This window comes from Psammomys obesus, unplaced genomic scaffold, assembly GCF_907164565.1.
Source record: "Psammomys obesus unplaced genomic scaffold, mPsaObe1.curated_primary_1811, whole genome shotgun sequence".
Taxonomy (NCBI): domain Eukaryota; kingdom Metazoa; phylum Chordata; class Mammalia; order Rodentia; family Muridae; genus Psammomys; species Psammomys obesus.
In genome coordinates, this window is record NW_026593286.1 from 1,632,258 (window position 1) to 1,656,247 (window position 23,990).

At 49.7% G+C, this 23,990-nt stretch overlaps 1 protein-coding gene across 4 annotated transcripts in view; it reads left to right on the plus strand.

The window, feature by feature from the left end:
• Positions 1–1,372: 1,372 nt before the first annotated feature.
• Positions 1,373–23,990, plus strand: part of Hdac4 (histone deacetylase 4) — a 262,337-nt gene continuing 239,719 nt past the window's right edge. For all 4 annotated transcript variants that reach the window (XM_055616475.1, XM_055616477.1, XM_055616476.1 and 1 more), the window contains exon 1: positions 1,373–1,591. The gene's annotated coding sequence lies outside the window, so the exon portion shown is untranslated. The remainder of the gene's footprint in view (positions 1,592–23,990) is intronic.

Genomic DNA, 23,990 nt, shown 5'->3' on the forward strand with positions numbered 1-23,990 from the left:
CTGCACTAGCACTAAGCGCCTTCATTTTCTTCTGCTCTTTCTGATCCCAGAATTCATCTCTTGGCTTCATCGCTGAGCTATTCTAGCAGATGAATTTCTACCAGTGAACGAAGCTTTCTAACTCACTACTACCCTGAGACAATGAAAAGAATCTATTGCATTTTGCTTGTTGTTTTCATCCACATACTTACAGTTTTCCCTTCAGTCATGGATCAAAAAACGCTTTTAATCTCTCATCAATTCCTATGCAAGGCCTAGTAAAAAAGGCTGGTATCCTAGGCCACTGGTCAGGCCACGTAGAGTGGACGTGCTCTCTCCTGCGTATTGGAGGTGGGATTCATGAAATACAATGCACACAGGATGAAGTTGTACTACTCATCTCCTGATGAAAGGAAATGACCTCTGGGGCGCCAGAAGCGTGGCCTTTCACGCCCACCTACACTCGTGAACGCCAATTACTGGCGCTTGGCTCAGGCCTAGTAGAAGGCCAGCGAACGGGGTGATCTCGGCAAACCGGGGCGCAGTGGCGGGGAACCGGGGCCTACACCTCCGCAACGGCAGCTATCCCTGCAACCCCAGTTCCCACGGCCACGCCAGGGCTTGGTACCGGAGCCGCACCCCCGAGCGGCGCGCTGGCCGCGGGGCAGGGCGGGGCCGCTGCGCCTGCGCACTCCCACAGGGCTCGGCGTTCCCGGCACGCACCCCACGTGACCCGTGCCTTGCCCAAGATGGAGGTTGCAGCCAGGCCTGGCCGGGCCCCCGCCTGAGTCTGCGCCCCTCCGCGTCCCCTCGGAGTATGAGACGGGGGCTCAGGCACACCGTACGGACCTGGGCGGCGCCGCAGGCTGCCGAGGAGGTCCGGCCACGACTCCAGTCAGTGAACGCCCGAGCTCCCGGCTCTTCTTCCGTAGCCGGGCTCCCAGAAGTAGCGCCTGGAGGGGCTGTCGGTACGCCCCGCTCCCTGGAATTGACAATGCCGGGAGCCTATGGCGCTCGGAACTTCTGCGAGAGGGCGGACAGAGGCCGAGCCTCTCGGCTGTGCCCGCCGAGCGGGGCTGGCTGTTGGGCTGTTGTGGGGCGGGTTTAGGATTCGCGGACCAATAGGAAGGCAGCTGAACTCTTGGAGGCGGGGCCGAGCCGTAATTGACGCTTTCTTCATTAGAAACCAGGCAGTGGGCGGGGCCCGCGGGAGGGAGGTGACGCAAGGCCGTTGCAACCAATGGCTGGCGGGCCGCCGGCGGGGGAGGCGGGGCCGGGGCGCCTGACGGGCGTAGGGCGCGGCCTATCCCCGCGCGGCTCTGCGCTCGAGGGGGAGCAGCATCATGGTTCAACGTGGGTCAATTTTTTGTGAATGAGGAGGGGAGGTTGTGGGGCCGCCGCCGCGGAGCACCATCCCCGCCGCCGCCCGAGCCTGAGCCCGCGCGCCTGCTCGCGCCAACGCCGTCGCCGCGCCGCCTCACGCCCGGCCCGCTCTACGCGGCTCCTGTCGCCGTCGCCGCCCGAGCCCGCCCGCCCGCCGGCGGCGGCGCAGGCTGAGGAGATGCGGCTCGGAGCGCCCGAGCAGGGCTAGACGCGGCCCGCCGCCGCCGCGGTAAGCCACCGGCCGTCATTGTCCGCGCCGCCCGGTCGCTGGCGGCAGGTGGACGCCCGGCCCCGCCGAGGCCTCGGGGCCCTGCGCCGCGGGCTGTCGGGCGGGAGAGCGGCCTGCGCCGGCGGGCGGGCAGGTGGGCGCGCGGGGGCGGGGGCCGGGGCGTTTATGTAACTTTGTCAGCCTGTGAGTTTGCAGAAAACGCCCCTCGGCGGCGGCGGGCGGCGGGGCGGGGGCCGCGGCTGGGCCCGGACGGTCGCTGCGCGAGCCCGGGAGACGACCCGGTGTCCACCCCGAGCGGGGGGCTCCGAAGGCACGGCTGTAGCCCACACCGCAGGAGTCGGTCGAGAAGGCCGGGTGTGGAATCCGTATTCGCCCTTAATGCACACCGAGAATTTGTTAATAACTTGCAGCCGCTGATAGCAGTGTTTTGGTTATTGCATGCTGTAAATTGACCTGCTGTGACACGATTTTCAAATAAAGCGTCGCAGAAATTAAACTTAAGTTATTTTAGAACTAATGACTTTCTTAACTAAATCCTAATTGCATTACTGTAGAGACCTACCTAATTGCTTTCTGAGAGCCACTCTGCCTGCTCGGGGAGGGAGGAAAGGCCTGTGTAGTCACTTTGCCTCCCTGCTTCTCTCGCTGAGGCTTTCTGCCTGTTCCCACAAACCACCTAAGCATTTAAGGCCTGGGAGTATTAACGTGTAAACAGCCCTGGCCCTGTCGCACTTTGGGGCTAGGGGGGATGCTGGCAGCTTGCACCTTGACCTGGTTTCGCTTTTTCCTCCGCGATACGATCGTGGTTGCAGGGAGTTTTAATTGCTCCTGATGATTCCGTGAATTATTTCAGGACGGCCAGATGAAAGCTAGTGTGGTGGTTTCAAAATCCATCCAGAAAGGTGGTGGTGGTGGGGGGGTAGTGCTTCGGGAGAGGCAGGGAGAGTGAATTAAGAAAACTCAGCTGCTTGTACACAAATATACACTATAACAGTTACAAGGCAGCAAAAGTTATTGCAGAATTTTGCAGTCTCTATGGCAACACAATTACTCCATTATAATTGGAAATGCAGAATGCCACCCAGTTAGAAGTTTCATCAGAATGGAGTTTTGGATATCAAAAATATGCGAGGTTTAGTTAAAAATTGCCCTCCCCCCCCCTCCAGGTAGCTTCTGCAGCTCTAGTCTAGGTTCAGTTGTCTATTTTTAAGACCCATCCGCTTTCCCAGATCTGCCACTCCTCGGGATCTGTGGCGTCTTTCCCCAGAAGAACTCCCCATTCGTGTGGGAGGAAAGGATTTTCATGCCTTTAAAAACACACACCCGACACACTGTAAGACTTCTATGGTTTTCTGTGTTCTGGCTTCTCCTTTAAAGATCAAATGCCTTCCTGAAGAGCAGTAATCACCCAGAAGAAGCTGGGTTTGCTAGAAGGCAGAGGTAACACTGCCCCCTTTAGGGGTCTGCTGACTGCTTATAGGGGAGATGGGAGCCCCTTGAAGGAGAAAAATTACTGTGGACTGCAAAGAGGCCTGGAAGGCCTAGGGACCAAGGACAGATGTGGCGAAAGCAGCCCTAGCAAGAATGTTCTGTGGTTAGTAGCATCAGAGAGATGTGCAGCATATAAAGCCCCCAGATTTCACCTTCTCAGAAGCCTAGGGGCTGCTGTGCATAAGGTGGGCAAGAGAACATGGCACTCTGCTTTCATGGGGCTTCCGGCACCCAGCTTGACTTTGGTTTCAAACCTGTGTTAGGAGGAGTCCCCTCTTGATGTTTACCAGAAGAGCTCTAGTGCTGGAAGTTTCCACACATTGTGGGGCTGCTGCAGCTTAATTTCGTTATAACTCTTTCCTTTTAACTACTGCATATTTTTGCCCAGTAATCGACTTCCATTTTCCAGCCTCATTGTGAGGTTTCAATGCAGCATGAATGGCTTTGAATTCCAATCCTTTGATGTTGGGGGTGGCACCAAAGGAAAGGCGACTTTGTGCCGTCCTAATTGCCAGAGCAGAAGAAAATTTCATCACTCCTGTTGAGCCTAGTCCATGCCATTTTCTATTGAAAACGGCTGGTTTTTCAGAACTCTGAAGCTGCCATAAGTAATACATTAATACCTGATGTAGGGAGCCAGGGAGATGCAGAAATGAGAGACACCTGCTGTGCTGGAAGATTGGGGGTGGGGGGTTCAATCCCAGGATCAGAGTTTTGGATGTCTGGGCCTCTGGGGTGACTGTGCAGGCTTGGGAGAGTGAAGCCAGAGTTGAGCTCATGCCCCATTGGTTGTAACACAGTTGGTCCTGGGGTAGGGTCCCCAAAGAGGTGTTTGTAGTGGCTTTGTTTTGATCTCCAGTGACCATGATGTGTCCTGCTGTTGAGCTAACTCTGGCATTAAGTGTGGCCCTGACCCTCCGGGTTCAGTGACTGAGGGGCAGGGCCAGGAGTGCTGCTGCGTTTGAACAGTCCGTTCCTACACAACTCACTGAGCTGCGTTCCTGTCAGTAGGTCAGTTGTTTGCTCTTGGGCTCATGTGAGTGAGCAGGATGGGCTTTGTTTAGGGTGGAATGTGGGCTGGCATCTGCAGCTGCTCTTGGCTTTGCTGCTGTCTTTGCTTCCCTGACATGCCTCCTTACTTCTGGAAGGCCAGACCAGAGTCCACACAAAGGGCTTCCACTGAGACCCTCCATGTTGCTGGACCAGGTTAGACTCCTGTAACCTCCTGAGTAGATTCCAGTGTGCTCTCTGGATCAGGGAGATGACACAAAACAGCAGCTGGTGTTTAATGTGCACCCAGTAAGGGCCAGGGTATGTTTTGAGTGCTTTTCATCTAGGTCTCCTTTATTGCTCCCATAGCTACAAGAGGCGGCTGGTGTCCCATGCCTTTTGATAGAAGGGTTCTGTGAGAGGAATGCCAGCCTTGAGTCCCAGAGGCTGAGTCCCTCTTCTGGGCCAGAGTGAGGCAGTTGTGGAAGGTCAGCGCTGTTGAGCTGTTTGGACAAGCACAGCTACTTTGAGAAGATAGCTTGGAATACCTCTCTAGTGCAGGGCTGGGCTGTCTGTCCTTGGAGCCGCTACAGCTCTCTGGGGAGTAACTTTAATGTCTTCATGCTTCTTATATTGAGTCTTCTGTGTATGATGTTGGGCCAAGGGTAGCATTGAAAGACTCTGGGTTCCGTCCCTAGCATCACAGAATTTGAAAACAGAACAGTCTAATCAGGTTAGCCATTGGTTGTTACATTCTGTTCGTTGCTTGGTTGGGTCTTTTGAGAAGTTCAAGGCCATCTGGGAGCAGGTGTTGATGGCAGAAGACAGTCTATGGTCTGTGTCCATTTCAGCCAGAGCGCTTAGTGTTCATTGGTAGTCTGTCACTTACTGAGGACCACAAACTGAAAACCTACTGCTGTCAAGTCTTCTTATCCTAAAACTAAAGCAGAGCCTTAATAGAAGATGTTGACAGACTTAACAGTAAGAAGAAGGAGGAGGAGAAGAAGGAGCAGGAGGAGGAGGAAAAGAAAGAAGAAGAGGAAGAAGAAGAAAAACTCTGGTGAAAGACTCCATAACCAAGATTCAGAGACAAGAGAAAATCTCATATATAATCTATAAAATTAATGGCCAGTATATAAAGAGCTTTTGCAAACTAACAATAAAAGGATGAGCTTCCGTGTTACAAGATTAGGAAGGAATGCAGGTAGGCACATCTTCACAGTCAAGAAGACTGAGCCTAGCTAATAACCCAGTGTACAGAAGATTCCATCTGTGCCCTTTGTAGTGGTGAAATTGATAAACACCCACAACTAGGATAAGGATTCCTATCCTGTATGGCTTCCTAGAGTTTAACAAGTTACATATAACAAATGCTTAGGGTCCCAGGCTCGTAGGAAGCACACATACTTGTTCTGTAGAGAGAACAATATACATTATCATACAAAATGTTTAATTTCTCCAGGAAAAATATCAAAAGTTTAAGTGGCCGTTCATTCAAGTGGCCGTTCTGTGTCTTAGAATTTATTGTAATGAGAGACTAGTGAGCACATCGACACCCGGATACATGCAGGACGTGGGCTCCGCCATTTGCAGAAGAGCAACTCTGTAGTACCTTTGTTGCTGCAGGACTCTCCCTGTGCATGGTATGTAGAGGCATTTGGCTCAGAGTGGTCTGCAGACTGGCCTTCTGGGGTCTTCAAGGCGATATTGATGGCCATTAGGATATCTGCGAAATGGGGCGTAAGGGACTTTCATTGTGTTTATGTGTGTTCGTGTTGGTTATACATTTTTTTCAGTAATAAAAAATTAAAATGATATAATGGTAGTATTAAAACAGTTGATATTGCTCTAGTTTTTTCAAAGGAGAATAAGCAAGGCCTTGGGAAGTGGGCAGATAACGCTCAGCAGTTAGAGGAGTCTAAGACTGTGCTCTGAGTCACTCCTAAGCTCTCCCAGGTGGGGCTCCTGGGTCTGCTGTGCTGCGGTGCAGCTGTGCTGCAGGCTGTTTCTAATCGGCCTCACGAAAGAGGTCTCTACTTACCACTCCATGCAGGAAATCCTGTTAGGGCTTCTCTGGAAGACACAGAAAGCCTGTAGGCCCTAGCCTCTGGCTTCCCAGGCTTCACTCATGGTATTTGCCTCATTGCCGAGCTTTCCCCTGTGCCTGCTCTGCTTTCTCGCTTCCTCTTGGTCCTCTTTGCCCAGTGTCTTTGCACATACTGCTCCTGCTGCCTCTGTCTTCCCTAGTCCTTCAGTTCATGTCCTTGTTTCAATCTTCTACTCAACTTGGCTAAAGGCCTTCTCACTCCTTTCTCACGTTCTCCAGTTGTGCAATTTCATTAGCTTATTGTGACATTAGTTGTTTAATGTCATCTCTTGCTGGCAGAGACTTCAAGGAGTCAGAAGACCAAGAGTGCCTTATGCCTGATTTTGCCTGGTATATGGCAGCTCAGGTACCTGCTGAATGGGTGGGCAGTAGAGTGCAGGCCTTGGAGGCAGAGCTGGGTGAAGACATACACCCAGCCCACTGCCCCTGTGCTGTCTGCTTGTCTTCTGGAATTGCCTGCCCCACCTCCAAGCGCCTGGGAACTTTTTCTTCTGATTTTGGAGATTTCATGCTGTTAAGTAGATCCATAGCTACAAGTGAAGTGGATTCTGTGATGCAGCACGGAGTAAGAGGCAGAAAGGGCTTACACACAGCTGCCAAGTAGCAAATGGGCCATGGTGCCCAGTGAGGGCAAGTGTGCCCAGCTTGTCCCTGGAGTGGGTGGAGGGGGCTGACAGTGACATTCAAGGTGGCAAGCTGCTGCTCCTGTTAAAGGCATTCTCTCTCTCTGTTTCCATTTAGAATTGATGACCTTACTTAATTATTTCTTACTAAACTTCATAATTTTAACATGATCCCTTAATATGGCCGCACATAAACATTTTAGAGACGGCTCTGTTTAAAACTGCATGTTGGGCTTTGCGAGTTTACTGTTGTCTATGAAGTATTCCATCTGTGAGAGTCAAGAGCTTTTGTTGGATTGATGTTTGAACTAGAGACAATAAGTCATCTATGGCCTCAAAGCCTGAAGCAGCATTCCAAGTGGGAGTGCTGTCCCAGTGGTGAGGGAATGGTGATTCCCTCATTGTTTTTTTGGGTCTAGCTTTTTGCTAGAGTAGTTCTTTCTGAAGCAGAAGTTTTTATGCTTCTCTCACCCCTGGTCTCTGGTGCCAAAGAAGGTCCTGAATATTTCTGACGGATCTGTTAATTTCTTTTCTAAGTATTCATCCTGCACACAAGCCCAGGTTATAGTTTCAGAATAGGCTCAGGAGACGGGACTCTGTTGAACATCTGCTTTGTGGCTGGCCCAGAGGTCTGGAGGACCCCAAACCTCCTTCCTACCACTGGCCACCAGAAAGAAACACAGATGCAGATGGGAACCTAGGAGGAAAAACAGACATACAACAGGTGCACAAGGTTGCCATTCCAAGAACCAGGCTTCTGTGAAGCGTGAAGTGGGAGGCTGAGAGGGCTCCCTGTGGCAAGGGTGGTAAGAGGCCCAAGCAGGTGGGTGAAGGGGCATGTGTCTGATGGTGAATAGGTGTGGTCTTTTTGAGTCAGAGCTGTAGTGGTGGAACTCTGTCAGGGTGGGAAAGCCCTGGTGGTGGGATGATGGCCCAGTTCTAAGGACCGGGCATTCGTGTGCTGGCTGCAGTCCTTGTGAAGGACTGCTGTGCCTTGCATGGCAGTCATCTGGTGTCTAATGTGGCTGCATGTCCTCGGTTCTGTTTCTTATGCCTATGCCTGACCTTGTTGCTGATGTGTCTTACCTTTCTGACTGTTGGGGCACATCGTAGCAGCTCCCAGGTTGCTCATGGCATGGCTGGGTTCTCCCCAGAGTGTGTGCTAGGGCTAGGGTTTAAGCAGCATAATAGAGGGCCCTCGTGTCCAGCTTGGTCACTATAATCTGAGGCTGGAGCTGCAGGCTGAGGGGGGAGGGAGCGCACTCCTTCTTTCAGATGCTGCTGCTGAGAGCTTCCTCGGTGGGCCCACCCAGAACCTCTTAGAAAAGAAGCTTCTTCAGGGCAGATGCTGAGAGCCAGCAGAGGAAAACCCCTCACCTTGACATCAGTGTCTGTAGCAAAGCCCAGTACTATAAGCCATTGCTTGTTGGCTCATGTCATTGCAGTGGTGTGGCAGCTAGCAGGTCAGCAGAGTGTGGCAGGACACACAGTCCCTGCCCTTCCACATTGCCTAGGGGCACCCTTTAAAGCTTGCTCACCTCTGCACTCAGGCTAGATCCCTGTGGTCTAGCTTGGGTTTGGGCTGCGGCTTCTAGGCAGGGGTACAGTTGGCCAGTTAGGTCTAAGGTGCCCTTGGACTTTAAGGAGCTTAGGGAATAGTTGGTAAATGCCACAGTAGATGAGGCCCCTTTTGCTGTGGTATTTCTGTGAAGGCCATAGGAGGTAGGACTGGCATTGGTGGTCTCTGACCCCTTTCTGTGGGATACTTATGTGCAGCTCCTGTATTGTTCTTTTCTTACCTCCCCGAACTGGAGGGACACATCCAGTTCTCAACTTCCTGGGAGTTCCTTTTCCAGAGCAGGTTGTTGCTTTTCACTTTTACTGCCCTGCACATTGTGCAGCAGCCCCAGTGACTCCTGCAGTTGTCAGCCAAAGTGGCAGCTGACCTGAAAGATCTGTACTTTGGTACCCATTGAAGTCCCCAGGCAGCAGGGCTGGCTGTTCTCTCCAGCAGCTGGCATGGAGCAAGCCACAGCTCTGGGCCTGTGGAAGACCGTGTTGGGATTTGGAGTTAGTCAACTCTAAATTAAGTTAGTCCTTCTCAAAGAAGAGGGTTTCCTCCATCAAGATAGAGTGTGGTCATCGTTCGGATACACTTTGGTGACAGATTTCAGAATCTAAGTGGGAATATAGCTAGAAGAGCAAGGAGGCCCCCAGAGTGCATGGCTCCTTAGCCCTGTGGGCGTGGGGATGTGTGCATGGCTCTGCTGATCATGGTACTTTCTGCCTGTAGTTTAGGATAGTGGCTCTGAAGCTGACCTGCCACAGCTCTGGGGCAACGGAGACAGAGCGTGAGTGTTGAGTCAGACCTGAGTTGAACTCTGAGCTTGACCTTTATGACTTCTTTGCCTGGCTGGCACTGCATGGCATTTGTGCATCTCATGCCGTCTATAGGATGGAGGGGGGAGACCCATGAGAAAGAGATCCTCGACAAATGGCCTTTATCTTGCTGTCTTTTTATGCCCTGCTTTCCCGACCTCATGCTGCTTACTATTCTCTTGGCTGGCAGGTCTCTGGCAGGAATGGGGGAAGGGCAGAACATGCCATCTGCAGGGGTGTTGTTGGCGAACAGACCTTTGATGCAACTGCAGGACTTTCTGAGGCCCTAGGCCAGCTTGGGGTGTCTCTGCATCTGCCAGAATTGTGGTTGGGAGGCCTCCCTGCAGGACCTTAGTGTCATTTGAGAGCAAGAATTTATCTGTGTTTGTCCTTGAAGGGACTGTTACGTAGCTCGTGGATACCAAGGACTCAAGGGCTCAGAATAGTTGCTTTTGAAATGCCATCAGGCCCTCAGGGCACTACTCTATGTATGACAGCCCCTACCTGCAGACAGGGCCTGGCTTATGATCGTAGCTGTTTTGCCAGTGTTTCTGCATAGCTCTTCGGTGTGATGTGTATCTGGGCCAGTAGTGCTGCTCTGTCTCCAGCTGTGGAAGTAGCCTGATGGCCTTTTTATGATAGGTCTCTATCATCAACAGATTACCTGGTATTGAGGAAAAGGGCTGTTTTGTGGTCTTGTGTCACACATGCAGTGGCTAAGGGTTTCCCTGTTCCTCATGTCTGGGTGGTTTCTACCCTTCTCTTCACTGTTCTCCTTTGAGAATTACTGTCATCCTAGGCAAGGTAACAGTGATTTGGGAGAAACTTCATGACAGGATGCTCAGGATGTGGGTGCTGTAGGCATGTAACAGTTTCTGGTGGCACAATGAGGGACAGAGATCCTGTGGAGGGCAAGAAAGAGGGAGAAGTACACATGCCATGGGATTGCTTTGGGCAGCAGCATATTCTCTGGAAGGGCCATGCAGCCCCTGGGAAATGGAGGAGCATGGAGTAGGGGACCAGATGATATCCCTCTGAGATGCGTCAGAAGGCAGCGTATGGTGGCTCTGAGTGTCGAGGACTTTGTAGTGTTAGCTTTATCAGGCAGGGTCTCTCCACGGAAATACAGAGGACATCATGCACTCTGGGAAATTGACTGGCCCAGTTTCCGAAGTACAGATGGAGGAAGTGTTCCAGCAGGGTGAGAGATGGCTCCTCTACAGTGTATTAAGGATTTTTTTCTCCCCTGCACCTGGTCTTAGGAGAGTCAGTTTCATTGGTGACAGGGGCCCTGCTAAATGTCCCAGAATTCCTTTATTGCATGCCCTTCAGCAGAATCTTGAGTTCATGCTGCGTATTTTGGCTTTGGTCTTACAACATCTCTGAATCAGGCACTGCCAGGAGAAGACAGCCTGCACAGCGTGGCTCAGCCTACATGCTGGTGCTGGGCTCGCCTCTTCCGGAAACTGGCTAGGACACCAGCCTCCTCCTATGGAAATGGCTGCTGTCTGGAGGGAGGGAAAGGAAAGGGATGCTGAGGAGGGTGGCAGTGGCTAGGTTGCTGCCATTATCATGAATCACCTGGGGCTTCCTTGGGCTTTGCAGCCGTTCTGGAGCAGTCAGTCCTTGAGTGAGCTTGGAGCTTTCAGCACAGGCTGTGCTGAACATTTTGTAGACCAGAGTCTCACATGATCTCTGAGGGAAGAATGGTCTGCTTAGGAGGTGCAGCGTGCTCAGCAAGGTTAGCTGGAGGGCCTGGGTGGTATTTGCTAGTGGTGAGTGGACATGGCTGCCTTAGCCTCTTGCAGGGACAGGGTCCTGCTTCAGTCTACTGCTGGCTAACTCAGGAGTACAGATGACCTCGGAGAGGGACTCAACACCTCCATATGGGTGTAGTGGTGTCACAGGGGGGAAAGGATTATGTTGTGGAGGATGGTTGAAGTCCAGTGAAGTGGGTGTTCATGTGTGGGGCTCTAAGGAAACAGAAGGACCCAGTAGCTGGGCTGCGCGGAAGCCCAGAAGGTAAGGGGTTCCAGACCCACTAGCCAGGTTCTCTCTGTAGTTGGTCCTGCTCCTTATGGCTATCAGTCGCCTGAGGATGCTTTGCAGAAGCTCCTGCCACAGGTAGAAGCGGCCAGGTGCCGAGTGTCTCTTGAGAAGGTATATACAAATGCAGCCAGGCGCAGGCGGTGATCCATACTCCTTGCTATGCGCCAGGTAGTTCTGGGAAGAAATATGCTTTGGAATCAGACCAAGGGTCTTCAGAGCCTGGGCTTTGAGGTCCTACAGCCTCAGCTGTCCAGCCTCCTGGCCCCAGTCTGTTCATTTACAGTCTGTTAATTCTCTTGGATAACAGAATCTCTGTCTCTGAAGATTTATTGGTCAGAATGCAGCCCAGCCCCGCAACCTTGCCCCAGCTTGAGAGGAATTAGCCCACTGCTTTTTGAGGCCCACATGCATGGGGTCAGCTATGTCTTGCTCTGTTTCAGTTTAGCATGGGCCAGGCTTGGTGCTGTCACTACATGTGGTCCCTTAGGTCCCATGGCTTGGATGCTCGCTCTTCTAGCCTACCACCAAAGAAGCTGATGTTCATGGCAAATTCCAGGGTGAGGGACATGAGTTCAAGTTGTAGCTGCCCAGCCTGTGCCTTTTCTGCCTTCATATTAACTGGGGTGCACGATGGAGTAGTGCCTTGGTTGGAAGGGCAAGGCTTACTCAGGTCTAACTTGGGGTAGCTAAAGTGTGATGACGGCTTAGATTTTGAGAAATAGGAAGGTATACGTCTGATGTGGTGATGTGTGAGCTATTCTCTTGCCATTTGCCTGGCTTCTGTTTTCTTGTCTGCACAACCAGAGTGGTGCTTGCCATGGCTGAGTTATATGAAGATGAAGTATCACATCCCTGGTAGTAGGGCACAGGCTAGCCACAGAGACGTGTGGAGGGAGGCAGGGGCTGTTTTAGCCTTGGTGTCCTATGCCTAGTGTGGAGAGTGTTTCGACCATAGAGTTGCCTGCACACCCTGCACAGGCTTCCTGACATCGGAGGAATGGTGGAAGACTTTCCTTGTGGTTGTGTTGTTGCCTTATGTTCCTGGGCAAAGCACACTGAGAACGTGTACCATGGATGGCAGGAAATGGCCTTGTAGAACAGACTGGCAAATGTTCTGACTACTGGTTGATGTTGTGGGTTTGGCAATTGCTTTGGCAGGTGACCTTGTTTATGCTGTTTGTTAGCCACCTCCCACCCCCCTTTCCCTTTCTTCAAGTCTACTTCAGTTCTGGGAACGAAGTCCCTACCCCATGCATGTGCACACAGTACATAGGCCCGTGCACATAGCCCTCCTTTGTGTATGCACACATGCATACACATCAATACACATCATCCACACACACATGCCTGCACACTGGAACCCATATCCAGCATGAATTTAGATTCCTTTCATTGATTCCTGGTAGGAGGAGGGTCAGCTAGTGCTCGTTCTCACCACCGCTCGCTGAGGGTCTGTGGAATTATGGAGGCGTGCATGGGATGGTGTTTAGGGCTACGATGATGAGATCCTTGCTCAAGGAATGTGGTCCTTACCGAGTTTCTCTGTATGGAGATGCTGGGCCTTAATCTTTAGAGGCCAAGAGTCCTAAGCAGCTCCTTTCAGGGCACAAGTCCTAAGTGTCAGATGGCCTTGTGTCGTGGAAACTTTGGTGTCATTGAAAACTTAGCTATGTTATATAAACATGTGTTTGTTTTAATCCCAGGTGTGGGATATGGGCTGTTTTAAGACTGTCCACAGCAGCAGACTATTTGTCTCGTATGGGCTCTGAGAGGGGCTTGATCATTGCTACTGCAGATAGTTTAATTCTCGGGACTCTGGAGAAGGATTAAATGCCAGAGCCCAGAGAGAGAAGGGCCTCCGAGAAAGAAGGCGGCTGCTGGTGCTCCTCTTGCTGCTCCTGATTACTGTTGATGAAGTTTGATGAGAAGAAGTTGGAGACACCCTGAAATGAAGAGTGGACTTCCCCCGAGGAACCTGACTACCCTAACAAGCCTGAAAAAGAGAACTTAGCCCCCTCTCCCTACTAACCTTCTTTCTCTCCTACCTAGTGTTGGGGTGTTGGAAGGTGTTAGGAAGAAAAGGGAGGCAGAGGCATAAGGAACCCCAAATAAAATAGAGTTTAAAAAATAGTGCCTGCAGCCTTGGGTGGGGCAGGCATTGCGAGAATAAGGCCACCTTCCTGAAGGTCCTGGGCCTTGGTTTTAGCTCTTCTAGACTTAAGAGATAGGCCAGGAGGTACTCTTAAATTTAGTGCTGACCAGTTTTTCTTTGGGTGTTCCTTTTAGTTTTTCAGGCATAGCTGTGGTCTCAGTCCTTGCCAGGATAACCCTGGAGGTTGGAGGATGTTTTACCTAGAGGACTATACCTGCCATCTTTTTATGACGCCATATTGTCTGTTTTGTTCTTGGAATCATCCAGGGACCCTAGGCTTTGTTGCTACTTGGCTTGCCAGTCCTGGGTGTCCCTGGGAATTTACCTTAACGTCATCCTCTTCCTGGGAAGCTTCAAAACTGTATTACATGGGTCCTCCTGTAGCCAGGACCCTGTGACCCAGTCCTGGTGTTATTTCTGCTTCGGTGCCTCCTCTTTCCATGTCAGTAGTGACGCTTCCTCTAAGGTCCTCGTTCAGTGTTGACCCACTCCTCCTATGACATTGACTTGTCGTGGTTGCTCCAGGGATGCCTTCCTGTCCTGGACCAAGTCCTCCCTAAGACACTAGCCTCCAGTTTTTCTACCTGTTATCCTGTTCTCACTTCTGCCCCTCGCCCCTGGTCATGCCATTCTTCCCAGATGTTCCATGATTCCCATTGTCTGGACTAGAACACTAATTTCTGCCTTGTCTTCAGGGTTCTCCTGGCTTCATTCAGCCCTCTTATGCATGTTCCTTCCTGTATCCTCAGTGGACATATTACCTAGGCTGTGCTTGGAACACTTCCTTGGCTTTTCTGCTCCTCCAGGCCTTAATGAATACCTGTCTTGGGCCGGTTTGGGCTTGTTAGGAGAGAACTGTAGGTGATTGTCCAGTTGCCTCTGATGGACAGACAGCCCACTTCTGACTCCAGTGACAGTGTCACAGCCTCCTGGCTTTCTGGGTACTGACCATTGTCCTTCCCTGCCTCCTGCCCTCTTGGTGGCTTATGAGGAGTGGTGGGTAAGACCACCATTAAGGCCTCCAAGGCTGGTCAGTACTGCTTCCTATCTTGGAACTGAAGCAGGTGTGTGCTGCTCTTACACAGCTAAGCCTCATGCCTGCAGTTACACAGCCATTCATAGGCCTGAGGCAGGTAATAGGTTGCTTCTGGGCACCTTCTGCATATTGAGCATGGCAGCCCTCCTGCCATGAAGCTGGCAGAAGGTGTCCAGAGTCCCCCTTGCCTTGGACCTTGAAGGGCTCCATGACAGGTGCTTTCTCCTTTTGAGAGCACCTATCCTGCATGTATGTCCCAGCATGCTGAGAGTGAGGACACTTTCTTTGCTTCCTGGTATGAAGGAGTTTTGGGGGCAGCAGAGTTCAGCTGGAAGGCAGTGCCTGGTTAGTGCTGGAGAGAGCCCGTGCCCCCATGGGTGGGGATGTTTGAGCCCTATGAGTATTGATTCTTGAGAGATCATGAGAGGGACAGGACACACCCCCTGGAAGTCAGACTCCTGGCCCCTGTGTATGCACAAGGTGTGCACACCATGTGGTGTGTTTTCTCCCATGTCTGGGCTTACCGGTGCTCCAGCAGTGTGGGAACCTGCGGGACAAACAACGAGACACTTCTCTCAGGTCCTATCTGTGTCTGGTGTTCTGCTTCCTGGTCCTTGGCCCATGGATTCATGAATATGTTAGTTTATCTTGAGCTGTTGAAACATAACCTTTGTCCATACATAATACAGTGAACATTTTAGGGCTAAAAGCAGAGGGGCCAGGGAGTGTGCCTAGCCCTAGTCAGTATGTGGTGAAGTAGCCAGACCCAGCTCTGCAGTCAGCACTTGCTCCTGTGGAGGAAGGACAGTTCTTTTTTTATTGAAGGTTTCTCCACAGAGTGGGGCTAAAAACCTTCCAGTTGCCAGTTTGCTTATAGCTTAAAGGGTTGTGGATCTTTGGAGCCCACCGGGTATCTGAGGCATTTCAGATTAAGAGCACCTGATAGAGGGGCTGGAGAGATGGCTCAGTGGTTAAGAGCACTACTCTTCAGAGGTCCTGAGTTCAATTCCCGGCAAACACGTGGTGGCTCACAACCATCTATACTGCTCCCTTCTGGCATGCAGATCTGTATGCAGATAGAACACTCATACACACTAACTGAATAAATACTGAAAGAAACAACAACGGCAAAGAACGCCTGATAGAGGTGATAGGCACTTAGAGCCTGGGTGTCTCAGTGCTGGTTTAGCATGCAACCTGCGCTTGGCCGCATGGTCAGGGGTGCCCTGGGGTCATTTCTTTCTCCCTGTCCAGGTGTTGTTGGAAGAGACAGTACACTGCACCCTGTTACTCAGCCTCTGCAGAGACGAGTTGGCAAGCTCCGATGCCAGTGTTTGGCTCTCCAGCACCCGCTCAGAGGCTTCGCTCTCAGCTTTTCTTCCTTGTTCCTGCTCCTGACCTTGCTGGCCACTGTAGGTGCTACTAACTTATTCAGGGATTAGGCTCTGCACACCCTGCAGGACAGTGTGGGCCTAGTCGCATTCTCTTTGCTTTCTTACTGCCATTCCATCACTGCTTCTCTTCCTCTCAGTATATGGGGTCAGCCTCTTAGCCCAGCAGTCCCAAGAAGGGCACTGTGAATTGGATAGGCTGGGGCTTTCATCTGGAACAGGGAAGACTCAGTTTAACTGACTGCCCAGTCCTTTGGTGTGTGCAGTTTGGAGATGAACCTGTCTTTGTAGCTCTACCCATGGACTGTGCTCTTGCTGTGAATTTCTCTGAGATTCTTGGAGGGTACAAGGTACCTGCTCTGCCCAGATGGTTCCACTTGGTTAAGAGAGGACTCTGCCTACTTGAGCACTATTAGATCTGATTCAGTCTCTAGGTCTGGCTCAATCTCTGCACAGATTCCAGACTTACTCTAGATTGAAGTTTGTGACTGACAAAGGTGTGTTCAGGGCTGCACCCCTATGGGAAGAGCAGTGCTGGACCTACAGTGCTGCGGAAGCTTCCCTGAGCATCTGGGATGAGGTGGCATGTGGACCAAGTGTCTTCTGAGTACTGGGGACCAGAGCGAAATGAGCATGCTGTTAAATAGGTATCTTTAGCACGGATCTGTTAACCTCAGAGGCTATAGGTAAAGTAGAAGCTGTTACTTGTATTGGGCTGTGTCCTGGGAAGCTCTGGCTCACCTGTCCCTGTTGTGGGGGGCTTCTGGAGGATCAGGCAAACCTACAGAGAGAGGAGACCCTACAATTCTGGGGTTTATCCTCAGTTTCTGTGAGGTGGCCCATCTGTTTCTCAGGTGTCCTCAGTTTCTGTGGGTGGTCCTCCGTTTACATGATCAGAAAGGTATGTAATGAGAATTTTGTTTCTTGATTGCCTGAGTATTTTTATTAAAGTATTTCTAATATCATTAATATTAAGGGAACTAAATTGAAAGAATAGATCAGCAATACAAATAAGCAGTTACTGTAATTGGGAAAATACTAATGATTTAATTTGCATATGTGGCAGAAGCATTTTTTATGACTGCCTTGATAATAAAAGACAGGCTGAGTAGCACAAATGCAAGCAAATGAAGAAATCCATTAATTCTCCTATTCATTTAAAAAATGGTATTCCCGGCTTTTACAGTGACAGTTTAATAATTAGGGTGCCTAATTTTAATCTGTTCCGTGGGTGCACACCCTGCCTAGCTTGGGCAGCCAGCTGCCAGTGGTGGGATTCTGTGCTCAGACTGAAAGAACACAGAAAACTGGAGCCCTAGTATGAAGTCACAGTGATACCCTTGGCTGCATAATTTCCATTGCTGTGGAGTGTGCTGTGGTCACTGAGCCAGTCTTCATGTTGGACAATGTGTGGTGACAATGTTAGACAATGTGTGGTATCACTCAGGCCTGAGTCTGTTGGAGGCTTCTCATTCCTAGGCATTCTTGAGCCGTCCTTCCCCAAGAGCCATTTAACACTGAAGAAGATGGTCTGGGTTGTCATAACAAGCTGTGCTTGTGGCTCTGGTGGGTTGACGCCTGGCTGCTGAGCAGCCTGCCATACACAGGATGGGCCTGCCACTTAACTATCCCTAAATGCTGGTAGTACTGGCCCTGAAGCCCTGACGGGGCCACTTCTTGAGCATGAGGAGCCAAGGATACTGCAACAGAGCAGGGTGGATTTGCTGCCCAGAGAGACTAAACCACTTGGGGACTAGTTACATCATTTCTAGTTTAGGGGTGAGGAAATGGAGTCAGCATCCATTTGCATATTTTACATTTAAATGAAATGTACATTTATCTTTTCATTTTTCTATCTCTTTAAGCTTTGAAAATGGGTCTAGAGTCCCCAGAACTTAAGGTTTCTTATCAGAGCAGTCGGATACAGTTAGTGATAGCAAAGAGGTGTATTTGTGTGTAGTAACTACAGAATGAAAGGGGCTTGATCAACTGCAGTGCATTTTTAGAATATGCAAAACAATGCATTGAGGGTCCTTGGTCTTGCCCTGCAGCTCCTGGTCTGTACATTTCCATTGCAGAGAGGGAGAAAAGCAGTCAGAAGGTGGCATGTTACACTTGGTTCGAGACTGTGCCCCTCGCAATGACAGGATGTGTTCCTCCCGTGTCCTGATGACAGTTAAGTTTCTGTAAATACATGTTCACATCCTGATGTGTGTGTTGTGTGTTGACTACAGTTTGTCAACAGTTTTACCAGTAGCTGGGATGTGAACATGGATTTCATCCTCAGCATCCTGCAGGTTCTGGTGAAGGTGCCAGTCACTGTGCACTGGGAAGTTTATGTGAGTACCTTCCCTTGTTCTCTGAAGTGGGCTTTAAAGGCTAAGTAACAGAGGACAGGCTGCATGCCTTTGAAGGCAGGGAATGTGGAACAAATCCACATAACCAAGTGACTTGCCAGTTTATTAGATTTGTGTGTGCACATCGCTCTTTAAAATTGGCCCTAACCATTTGAAGGTATACGGTTCAGTAGCATCAATTCACAGTCACAACAAACTGTAGAGTATTTTCAGAGCTCAGAGTATACCTGCCATGGTAAAGTTAAAAGGTGGGTGACTTATAAAGTTCAAGTTTTTGTGGTTTTATGGTAAGCACATACATTTGCTCACTGCAAAAAAAAAAAAAAAAAAAAAAGATAAAAGATGAGATCCGTGTTTGTAAATAGTGTGTGTTATACAAATGGTGTGGTATAGACTCTAAATGGTATTCATAGAACAGAAATATGTGGTTTGTAACAGTAGTTTATATTTAGCAGTTAATAATACATAAAATACTGTAAAATTGCAAATTACATTTAGTATCTGCATGTGTGTTCACATGAGTCTGTACCTGTATAATTGAGTGGAGGCCTTTAGGGAATGAAACCCATGGGTCCCTGCAGAGTTTGCACCTTCACGATTACTCCTTGCTGACGTGGTTCAAACCTCCAAACCTGATCAGGGTATCTGCCTTCTTTTCCAAGTGAATCAGACTCAGCTCATGACCTTGGTGCTCAGGGCTCAGAGGTTGAGACTTTACATTGTTTCTGTGTTGGATCATGCCCTCCTGGTCCTGGTCCAGTGGGCTTGTAGGGCTGGGCCAGTGCCTCCTCACCGCACTCATGACTGAAGCTGTGGTCTGCATTGTCTTCCTTCTGCAGTTACCCTGTGGCCAGACCTGAGGAATTGCCTTCAGGTGTCTGGCTTCCTCAGTGCTTCTGAGAGGGCCAGACTTTACTCACTGACATCATTACTGCTTTTTCTCAATGACCTGGGGTGAGGCAGGCACTGTTAGCTGGTCCCTAGGGGTCTTGGAGTTCCCAATGCAGAGAACTATCACATGGCTTTAGAGATGGAGAGCCTGGGTCAGCCTAGTGCTCTGTGGGACTTTTTTGGGAATGGTACCCAGGGGGTGATGGTGTGAAGACAGGGTGAGGATGATCATGCAATGAGCTGGGAGGGCAGCTAACCTAGAAGACCATTGACCACAGCATCCTGGAGCAGGTGGTTTGAAGGCTGAGGCACTAACACCCCCTCCAGGGATTCAGTTTTCTTGGACAGAGGGATCACATCTGGATGACTGAGCCAGAACTGCTCTTTGAAGAGAAGCCTGGAAGAGGTGGGCAGCTGGTAGCCCTGTGGGCAGGTGGGAGCGGAATGGATTCTGCCTGCTCAGGTCTTTGAGCTCTCATTTATTAACCACCACCAGCACTTAAGTGTCATCATGATGGCTTTCTCATTTCTGGCAGGCAGCCAGCGTATAACCAGGGTTCACATACCTTTACCTGTAGTGGGACCCCAGTATTGAATCCTTTTTCCAGGCTTGCTCTGAACTCTTCAAAGTACCCTTGTGCCCTTTGAATGGTAAGTCTCAGTTTTTCTGTCCTCATCCCTGGAGTTTCCTGTCTCCCAGCTTGAGCTCTTCTGATTTGTCTGTGGGAAGGACAGGTCTCCAAGGCTGCCTCCTTTCTATTCCTTGCATGCTTCTACCCTGGGGTTCATTGCTTTTGGCATGTGTGATCAGCAGGGTGGTGCAAGTCATCCTTCCTGAGGAATGGAGGAGTGAACCTTGAGAATTGAGAGCTTGGGAGTTGGATGGAGCTAGAAGTGAGAAAAGGTTGTTTCTGAAAGAGCATTTTATCAGAGGCAGAATCATCTCAGAGAGGAGAGTAGGACACACACCCCTTCCTTGGAGTAAAAGAGGAGGGTTCAGAAGACAGAGTGTCATGGGTTCTCAGGGGCAGCCTGGGGATAGCTGCAGAGTGGGCAGCTCAAGGGCCTGCACATGACATTAGGAAGTCATTTGTGCAGGGGATAAGGGTACAGCTCTAGAGCTGTGCCTGTCAGTGTCGTAGCCCCTTGACATGCGCCAGGTGTGTGTAGCACTAGACTGGCAGTTTGTGCACCATCTTTTGATTGGTCCTTGGCTTCTTTGCCTCCCAGACTCCAGGGCACCCCATTCCACCTTCCGTTTTTTTGGAGACTATGATTTCATCCCTATCCTTGCACTCTTGTCTCCTTTCCTGATGCTCCTTTGGTGTGCTGTACTGTCCTTGGCTGTGGTATGTGCTGGGTGCTGTCTTCTCCCAGCAGCACAGGTCCTGGAGCTGTTACACATAACAGTGGCAGTGCTTTTCTGTGGCTAACTGAGGAAAAGGAACAACTACATGGGTCCAGCCTGGTCCAGTTCATGTCTTGGCTGTAGGCCAGGAGGGCCCATATAGATGTGAGGGAAGAGACAGGGACAATTCTGGTATACTTCCTCCAAAGTGAGTACTGCCATCTGATACTGTGCCTTTTCATTTATTCCGGTAAAAGGGAAACAAGACATTGTGCTTTTCATAGGATGTTTGTTTAAAATGAAAGGCCTTGCAATGATGACAGACACCAAACAGGTGAGGTAGCCTTTGTGTGGTGTGTGGAAGCAGCATCTTTGCTATAGCCTCAATACAAGAGGAAGTCAGGTAACATCATGCCTGTGGTCTACTGGGTAGGCTTCTGTTTCTGGCCATGCTTGTGGGCAAGTCTGTGTTGCCCCTAAGAATCAGACCTTTTCCTTTCTGTATGCAGTTCCTGTCATAGCAGGACCCACGGCCAGTTATGTCCCTTATCATATGGCAGTGACAAAATGAAGGACATCGGGCTGATCAGGGTGTGGCCCTGTGTGGTTTGTGGGGTCTGTAAGTGCAGACAGAGCAGGAGCTGAGTTGTTCTTCCTTACTCGGGGAGGGGGGTGTACTGAGGAGGCATGCAGTTCTCAGTGAAGATAGCCGTAGGCCACAGACCTTATGGGAATTCCAGTAGGAGCCTGGATAATGTCGCACCTTGTTTGGCATGAAGACACAGGGATTTTGTGAGCAGATGGTTGACTGCACACTTGGGGGCATCACTCTGCATAATGTGGAGACATGCCATTTTAGATACAGGTGGCATTGGGACCATGGTAGCCATGCTGTCCTTGTTGCATCCATTCATTATTTGTCCCCAGCATCTTGCTTCTCTGGCATGCCTCCCAAGTGTTGTGTTACTTCATCTTGTTTTAGTTGGTCATTTTCCTGGTTTTCACTTAAGTGTTTGGTGAATTGTCTGTTCATATAAATCCAAGATGGATTCAGGTTCACACTTAAGAAGTAACTCCCCTTGGGTCTTCAGATACATTTGGGCTTTGTCCTCATACATTCAGGTGCTGTAAGCTGCCCCAAACACCTCTCTTAGTAGAGTAAGAATTCTTCCTGAGAGCAGGTAAAAATATCCTTAACCAACACAGTGAGTGGGTAAGAGTTTTGGAAATTGTTTGTCAAATAAGACGCATATGCAGAGTCTCACAAATAAGGGAGGCTGACTCCAGAGGGAGTGAACTTCAAGGGCAGCTCAAGAAGGAGCAGGCTGCCAGGATGCAGAGTACTCCAGTACCCTGTCCTCCGGAGTCATCCAGACAGTGTGAGAGGGCACCTTTTGCACAGGTTGGTAGAAAAGAGAGAACCAGTGTCCATTTCAGGAGGGCCTGTGGCAAAAGCCATCTCCTGCCCCTGTTGGACTCACTCAGCCCCATACCCCACTGTGCCCCACTGATGCAGAGCCAGGGTTTGAGCCTCTCCATTCCCAGTCTTCGGATACATTGTCCTGATGGTCAGACACGTGGAGGGCATTCTGTCTGTATTCAGGTCTGCTGTGATGAAGTGAGTACTCCTGTGATGCCTGGAGGTGTGGATGAATGAATGTGGACTCTGGAGAAATCTGTGTGACAAGCCCATGTTTTAAGTCACAGTAGCTGCCTGGTATGCGCATGTGCATCTCAAAGTAGAGGAGTGTAAAAAAGATTAACAATAATAGTGTATGCAAGAAATTAATACAGTGGCAGCTTTTTTTTTTTTTTTTTTTTTTTTTTTAACCAACTAGTTCCCCAATGATTGACATAGATAGACTGATTTATTATTAAGCTGTAGGCCCTGTGCTGGGCAGGTTCTGAGCTATTCTAATCCTACCACCCTTAAAATCTACATAAAAGCTTATTGTTTGCTAGTCTGATGACTCCTGTGTGGCTTCTGTTCCATCAGTCTGTCCTCCTGGCACACTTTACTTGACCTGTTGCTCACAGTCCATCCTATCCTGTCACCCAGATCCTTCCTTCCACTTCTCTTTTCTCCTTCCACACTCCTGGTGACCTCTCTTACTTTCTGGATGACTCCTGAGACTCCAAGCCCAGGAACCTAAGTCTCACCTACCTCTTTTCTGTCCAATCACAGGCTTCAGCATCTTTATTAACCAGTTAACTTTGAGTTAGGTAGAGCAAAGTTTATACAACAGAGACAGGTGCATGTGAGATCTTGGGGGCCAGTAATTAGCATTAGAATACACAGCACCAGACTAACCCACAACAGGAACACCCTGCTGAGACCCACAGGATGAAGGCTGCCTGCTGAGCTGTGGTAAGAAAAGAGAGAACCTGATGCTCTCTTTCTTGTGTGCTTGACTGTCCTCACATAGCATCTGAAAAGTGCAGCAGTTCTCTGGAGAGAGCTAAGCATAGGACAAAAAGAATTGATTTCCTACCCTCTGAAAAGGCTTTGGGGTCTTAGAGGTTCCAGAGTGTACTGAGAACTGCTCTTCAAGTGCTGTCTCTGTAGTTGGAGATGGAAACTTATTGCCACTGTTTTCCATCTGTGGCACTGTAGGTGAGGTCTGTGCAGGTGCCTGTGACTGCCCAGGTTCCTGGTTCTGAGTACTGGTTCTCTAGGAGGATGGCGCTGCTTACCAGTCCATTTACGTCCCTGTGTTTCTGTTGCAGTGATTCAGCACCATTGCCAGTGCAATTTATGGAAGAGTTTATTTTGACTTACAGTCAGAGAGGAACAAGAGTCCATCATGGCAGGGAGGCACGGCAGCAGGAGCAGGAACTTGAGAAATAACACACCCGACTGCACCCACAAAGCACAGTTCTTTTAATATCAGTCAGTTCCAAGTGACATACTTCCTCCAGCACAATTCCCTCCTCCCCTTCTCCCCCTCCCTTCCCGACTCTTTCTCTTCTCCCCCTCCCTTGATATCTCTTTCCCTCCCCTCCCCTTCCTTCCCATTCTTTTCCTTCCCCTCTTGTCTTTTTCAAGACAGGGTTTCTTTATGTAATCCTGCCTATCCTGGAGCTACTTCTGTAGGACAGGCTGGCCTTGAACTCACAGAGATCTGCCTGTCTCTGCCTCCCAAGTGCTGAGATGAAAGGCGTGCACCATCATGTATGCAGCCTCTCTTCAGCTTGTTCAGACTCAGTTTGTGGATTTGTGAAGTATTTATTTTATTCTTGCTAGAACACAGTGAAATGGGATTTTATTACTTTCAAGTTTGGAGTCTATTATGAAAGTAAACTATAAGTGTGTCCCAACATATTATGGGGAAAAAATCTGTAGTCTCTCAGTATGTGAGCCACCTATCATAAAGTGGCATACTTATAAAACATAATTGCCAAACCTTACAGCCCATATTTCATTTGCTGAAGACAAGAGGGCGTACTAAAATGCTTACTATATAAATAAGAATCATCTAGTCAGCAGTTTGCTTTTGCTCAAAATTTATTTAAATTTTAATTAATAAAATTTAGATTAAACATTTAATCAAAACACTTAAACGATTTCATATGCATTTATTATTT